Source organism: Euprymna scolopes, chromosome 23 (genome assembly GCF_053919585.1).
Source record: "Euprymna scolopes isolate OS-2025 chromosome 23, ASM5391958v1, whole genome shotgun sequence".
In the NCBI taxonomy this organism is placed as follows: Eukaryota; Metazoa; Mollusca; class Cephalopoda; order Sepiida; family Sepiolidae; genus Euprymna; species Euprymna scolopes.
The window spans coordinates 37,426,993-37,434,436 of NC_136504.1; positions in this window are offsets into that span (position 1 = coordinate 37,426,993).

Below are 7,444 nucleotides of genomic sequence, written 5' to 3' on the forward strand. Positions count from 1 at the left end.
ATATACAAATATATATATATATATAATATATATATTTATATATATATATTTATATATATATTTGTATATATATATATATATTTGTGTATATATTTGTATATATATATATTATATATATATATTTGTATATATATTTGTATATATATATATACAATATATATATATATATATATATATATATATATATATATATATATATATACAGGGTGGGCCAAAATACGGGTCCTATCTTTAAATTTGAATAACTTCCACAAAATAAAAGTTAAACTCACCAAACTTTATGTGTGTGTAGACTGAACCTTCCGAGATTTTTTTTAAATAAACAAAGCAAATTTTGGCCGAAAAACACTTCTTAAAACTTACATGAATTTATGAATTTTTAAAAATAGGACCCTTATTTTGGCCCACCCTGTATATGAGAGAGGGAGAGAGAGGGAAGCAAAAATTCTATTGAATGTCCAGTTGCTTTTTATCAGCAGGCAAACTAAGTCAATCGTTTTGAAAGTTAGCATATATTGATGTCCTGACTTTATTATCATTACCTTTTCAGAAATGTTTGTTATTTGCTGAATGCATGGATCACATAGAAATAGAGTTCAAGAATCGTTTGAATGTCCATAAAGATAAAGATATAATGTAAAGAGGAAAATGTTTACATCTGTTTATCTATTTATTTGTTTGCGAACTGTTATCCTCATCTTCAGAGTTGTTGTTTCACAACGTTTCGACCAGCTATTCATCTGGACTTCATCAGGTGGTAAACCGCGACGGGATAGGAATGCTGAGTCTCTAAACTGTATCTTCAGTAATTACTGCCTCCTATAGTTGTTGACTATAGTTGTTGACAATAGCTATGAAGGAAAACAGATTGTAAAGATACAATAAAATTATTACATAGTTCAAAAAAGTCTTCATTTTAACAACCTTTTCAGGTGATAAGATTTTCACGATCAATACTGTTCTGAATTGCAGAAATTTCAGATTTATCAAAAAAAGATGAGAACTAAGGTTAAAAATATGTATAAAATGTTACAAAGTTAATGAAAAGATCAATGTTAATACTGAGATACCATGTAGTTGATTAATGCAAATTGCTCATATGGTTAAAATGCATGGGCACAGGATGGTGTTCCAACCCACACAGCTAGAAAACTATGAGATTTCTGCAAATACAACTTTACCAACTTTTCGGAATTATGTTTATGCCCATCTTCTAGCCCAGATCTAAACTCTCTTGATTATACTCTTTGGGGTGTTTTAGAAGACGTTTATGATGGAACATGACACAGCAATGTCGACTTTCTTAAAGGTACTATTAAAGAAGAATTAGAGAATTGCTTCCTGAATATTTTGTGAGAATCTTGTGTAAATTTCAGAAAGCGTGTAAAACGAGTTATTGACAATTCCAATCCTCACTGAAAATACAAACGTAGAATTGCTTAAAACTTCCCCCTGATCACAGTTGACATAACCAAAGCATTCTATCCCTGGAGATTAAATAAAGGGACATAATTCAATAATTTAATATCACACAGTCATCATAATACTAGCTACAAATCGTTTATCAATTAAATTTGACTTGATTTTATAAATACAAAAATACTCATTGAATTTGAGTAAATGGTGATGTTCAAACTTCTTTTTAATCTTAACTGGTACATAAATAATAAAGTTTTTGTACAATTATAATTGTTGGCGTTTATCTACGGGGAGATAACTAGAATTGACTCAACAAAAAATAAGCATATTTTACAGGAGATAATATAGGACGCTGAAAAATCAATAAATCAATGTTATGTAAAAAAAAAAAAAATTAGTCCTTGAAATTGCTGAAGCCATACACAATTGTCTACAGATGCGCTGAATAAAGTTACTCGTCTACAGACCTGGATATATTTTTTAGGTACTTATGTACTTATGTCACCATGCTGAAATAATAACGTTATTATTTTGAAAACCATTTTTAACATAGGGAGCGGAGGGTGTTTTGTAACTATTCTGTACTTCCACCAAACAATTTAATAAAAAAAGAGATATCATGAAACTTGAATTTAACTTGAAAATACTATTTTAAAAATAGCACGGTAATATAAGTGCGTCATCACCGTTTTTTTTTTGTTTTGTTTTGTTTTTTTACAGATTAGAAAGTTATACTATATAAATTAAAAAGCCAAATAATGATGTGTGCGTGTTTTTCTCCAAAATAAATTCTTTATTTATCTGAAAAAATAAACAAACTTTTGACTTCTAAAAAGTCTTCCTCAGGTTCTGACATTTTTTTTTTCTTTGAATCATCTTTCCTATTGGAGATATAAAATCCCTCATGGATAGTAGTCTGTGGAGGTGTTAGTCACCATCCATGTATCCAGCCAGCATCCCAGCATCGCTGCAGCCGAGATTGAACTCCCTACATGAGTTTGTAGTGTAATTCAAATCTTGTTGGTAGCTGAATACTTGATAGCCAGGGCTATCAAGGGTATTTTTATCGTGACGTCATCACTGAACAATGTGGGTGATCAGTGGGGTGATCCATTCGTAATCGGGATTTATCAATTTATAGGATCGCGTTTGCGTGTTGCTACTATTATTATTATCAGAAGTCAGCAATTGTGAGAGTTTATTCATGGGGTCATTAAAGATAAATTTAGCCGGATCACCGATTAATAGAAAGGTTTCACCAATCCACATCCTTACATTAAGAAATAAAAATAAAATCCGGAAAATAACGACAAAAAAAAAACACTGTATTAACAAGAAATAAACAACATTTATTTATGTGTTAGAAATATTAGTTTAAATTGTTGCAACAGAAGTGCTTTCTTGTGTGGAATATTCATAATGAAGGATTACTGAAGTGAGAATTTTGTGAGAATAGTACGAGATTTGAAATTACTGATTTTTGATAACTTAAAGTCCGTATGGCTATTTTTGAGAACAGTCTATAAATTATATAAGCGGATACGCGTGTGTGTGTGTGTTCATATCATAAAAACAGTAGTTCGAAATAAGATTGCTTAAAAGGAGATTTAAATCCTCACTCAATGTGGTGAATTGCCACGCTAGGTATTAAAGTTTATACCTGTCGCGTGTAAAATCATGACAAGGATTTTAACGTCTCCAGCAGATGGTTATTCCTTGACACGTGTTGAGCTGGAGAAATTGAAGAGGAAACTGATTTGATTTTGGCAGGCAAAATTTTTATATACAGGTTTTCTCAAACATTCCAGTCTGTTTACTGTATAAGAAAATTTCTCCCGGAATGTAATCGATGCAAGAACCCCGACGCAAAAATCTTTACTTTTTTTTATGGAAAAAAAATGTTTGAAATCAAATGTTTCATCCAACCATCAAAGCAGAATAAGTTATCTCCCTTACTTTGGCAACCTTAAACATGAAGTAAAGAAAGGCAACCGTGTGAGTAGCTGAACAGAGAATTGCAACCCCTTGCACTTCAAGGAACGGTAAGGATTTTAAAAAGATCTCTTGGTTGGAGTGACTGAAATAGTGGGTGAATCGCTGGCATCCCTGTATATATTTAAAAAAAAAAAAAAAAATGATTGAAACATTAAAACAAAGAGAATAATGTAAAACAAGAGAGATAACTCATTTTTACTATTAAAGGATTATCTCCCCTTAAATAAACAAGTATAGGGGAAGTTAACTGCGTGGTAACAATGTGGGTGTGCCAAGTTCGAATCCAGTTCGTTCCAGAGAAACATACTGAAACATCGATGTTTACACATTGACGTACAAAATCAAAATGCAAAAACGCGTCTGCATACACATCGTTTGCGCATACATTATCCTAAATAAAAACAAATAATTATATTTTGGACCAATCAGAAAACTTTCTGAATTTATTTGAAACTAGCAGGCCGCCCGGCATTGCTCGGTCATAAAATACGCTTAAATATGATATTTTGATTAATGCACATTTCGTATTTATATTATTTCGTATTTATTATTATATCATATTGGACCCATACACCTCATAGGTCTTCCATATGAGGTGTATACGTAGGATACTTGGTATCACATGGCAGGATAGAGTGAGTAATACTGATGTTCTGCAGAGAGCGGGCATCCCATCCATTTACTCCCTACTGCGTGAGCGACGTCTTCGCTGGCTGGGCCATGTGTGCAGGATGGATGATGGGCGCATCCCTAAAGACCTTCTCTATGGCGAGCTTGCCTCAGGCTCAAGAAAGAGGGGGCGACCCCATCTTCGCTACAGGGATGTCTGCAAGCGTGACATGAAGGCTCTCTCGGTGGACAGGAATACATGGGAAGCCTCTGCAGCTGACAGAACTGCCTGGAAGAAAATGATACGCCAGGGGATTATCATCAGCGAGAGGACCCTCCATGTTGAAAATGCTGCAAAGAGAGCTAGGAGAAGAGCGAGTGTACAGGCGGAACAGCCGGACGAAGCGGCAAATTGCATAACTACCTTCGTATGTCAAGGCTGTGGCAGACTATGCAAATCAAGAATTGGTCTCTATAGTCACACAAAAGGATGCAAACAGGCAACATCTTAATACGGCGCTGATCCATAGTCGTTTCGACTGACGGATTCCACACATTGGACCCAATATATGGTAATGATTTTAAAAAAAATTTTAAATATGACTCGTGCGCCACCACCGAGAATCAAAGTCAAAACATTTAGCTTACAATTTACTTTTTCATTTGACATTAATGCCTGAGCTATTATTGTAGACTAGCTTGGATACCCGGTATTGCCCGGGTGTTTGGAGGTGTGTGTTGAGCAAAAAAAAAAAAAAAAAGTGGTAGTAGACAGACAGGCTCGAACCCGTACTGTGAAGGGGAAAAACAATGTGAGAAAAAAAAGTGACGTCTTTGCCGTTGCGTCCATCGCCAAACCGAAAGTGATAAAGGTTTAAATTAAGGCTAGTCAATCGAAAAGAGGGGATGACTACAGCGAAACCATAAATAGATTTACAGAACTGGATGCCTATCGCATGCCGAACATTACTAAAATGATTGATGACATAGCTCGATACAACGTTTTTACAACACTCGATCTGAAGTCTGCTTACCACCAAATCCCAATTAGTCACGCCGATCGGAAATACACAGCATTCGAAGAAAATGGAAAACTTTACCAATTTACTTGTATCCCTTTTGGCGTCACTAATGGAGTAAGTGCCTTTCAAAGATGCATTGATGGCATTGGGGAAAGAGAAAAATTAACAGACACTTTTGTGTATGCAGACAATGTCGCAATATGCGGAAAGGATCAAAAAGAGCATGATTACAACCTTCCAAGGTTTTATAATGTAGCGAAAAGATACAACATCACACTCAACCAAAGTAAGAGCATCATTTCTGCTACTTCTATCACACTTCTTGGTTACACAATCCAGAACAACCAAATTGCCCCTGATTACCTAAGGCTAAACCACTCCTTGAAATGCCACCGCTTCCAAATTTCCGGTCTCAAAAATGAATAATTGGTATGTTCTCTTATTATAGTAAATTCATTTGAAACTTTTCTGATCAGATACTGCCTCTCAACCATAACAAAGAGTTTCCACTGCCGCCATCTATTCTAAATTCTTTTGAGATACTGAAGACTGACTTAAGAAATGCTACCCTTATAACTGTCGACCCGGATAAAGAATTTGTAGCAGAAACTGATGCCAGTAATTACTGCATTGCTGCTACTCTAAACCAACAGGGTAGACCTGTTGCATTCTTTTCTCGGACATTAAACCTGAATGAGATTAGACATCATGCTGTTGAAAAAGAAGCTGCTGCGATTGTTGAAGCTCTCCGAAAGTGGCGACATTTCCTACTCGGGAGACATTTCAAAGTTATTACAGATCAAAAGAGCATCAGTTTTATGTTTGCTAATAAGAGGAAATCTAAAATTAAAAATGATAAGATATGTTATTGGCGGATCGAACTAAATTCAGTATTGTTTACCGTCCAGGAATGGAAAATACAGCTGCTGACACATTTTCTCGCATCTCTGCATTAACGCACACTTTGCAAGACCTCCATGACTTGCATGTTACACTATGCCATCCTGGTGTCACGCAACTCAGCCACTTCATCAGAACAAGAAACCTTCCTTTCTCTTTAGAACAAATTAAAAATATAACAGACTCGTGCTCTTTCTGTCAGTATCTGAAACCTAAATTTGCCAGTTGTAACAAAGGAACACTCATACAGGCGATACTACCTTTCCAGCAATTAAACATCGATTTTAAAGACCCTTTACCTACTTCTGTGTGTGGTAACAAATACTTACACACTATAATTAATGAATATACTCGCTTTCCCTTTACCTTCCCCTGTAAGGATATGACTAGCAAAACCGTGATCCACTGCCTAAACCAACTATTTTCAATTTTTGGTATGCCTGATATGATACACACTGATCGGGCTGCCAATTTCCTTGCAGGAAAAATCACTTATGTGGCAAAGGTATCGCCACCTTTAAAACAAGTAGATACAATCCTGAGGGTAATGGACAAGTTGAGAAACTCAATGGAACTTTATGGAAGGCCATCCAAACGACCTTACACTCTAACAACATGAAACTGCCCCATTGGGAAGATATACTACCAAACGCTCTCCATTCAATTAGGTTGTTACTATGCACTGCCACTAATATGACTCCTCATGACAGAATGTTCAAATATAGTCATAAATCTTCCTCCGGAACTTCTGTTCCCACTTGGGCGAAACTAGGCCCGATATATGTCAGAAACCATACTAAATCTAGTAAGCTCGACCCTCCGGTAACCCCTGCTACCCTATTAGACATCAACCCCTACTATGCCCATGTATGACTACCCTCTGGTGTGGAAACTACTGTCAATGTGTAAGATCTGGCTTTTAACTCCTCAAATCAAGAAGACCAATGCAATGAAAACAATTCTGCAAGCCCTGAAGCTCCTAAAGAACCGCCAACTGACGAAAACAATACCTATGTGAAGGAGAAGAATCCCTTACCTGATCCTGAAAATATCCATGCTCCCCAAGATGTGGACGCTGAGGACCAAAATCCCTTTGAGTCAGTGCGGAGATCGTCCAGAATGTGACGATTTCCAAGTAAATATAAGGACTTCTTAACCTAGTACTGAACAGACTAAATTTAACTTCTGTAATTCCATACTTAATTATTGTTGAAGGGGAAAATGTTAGAATAAATTGCTTTGACTCTTCCAGAAATAAAAGATCGTAGTTATTCCCCTTGGCCGGAATTAAGGATTCCGCCATATTGATTTCTCGAAAACATGTGTATATTTTAAGTTGATAAAACCTTTACGAAAGGTATTCCTGTTTACTCTTCTTTTATCTCTACTCCGTCTTTCTTTATTGCACCTCATCTTTCCCTTTCTTTGGAAAGGACAACTTGTGACCCCTCACCGTTAACACCGGGGCTTGCCTTTTTCCCTTTCCATGGGTTGATGGC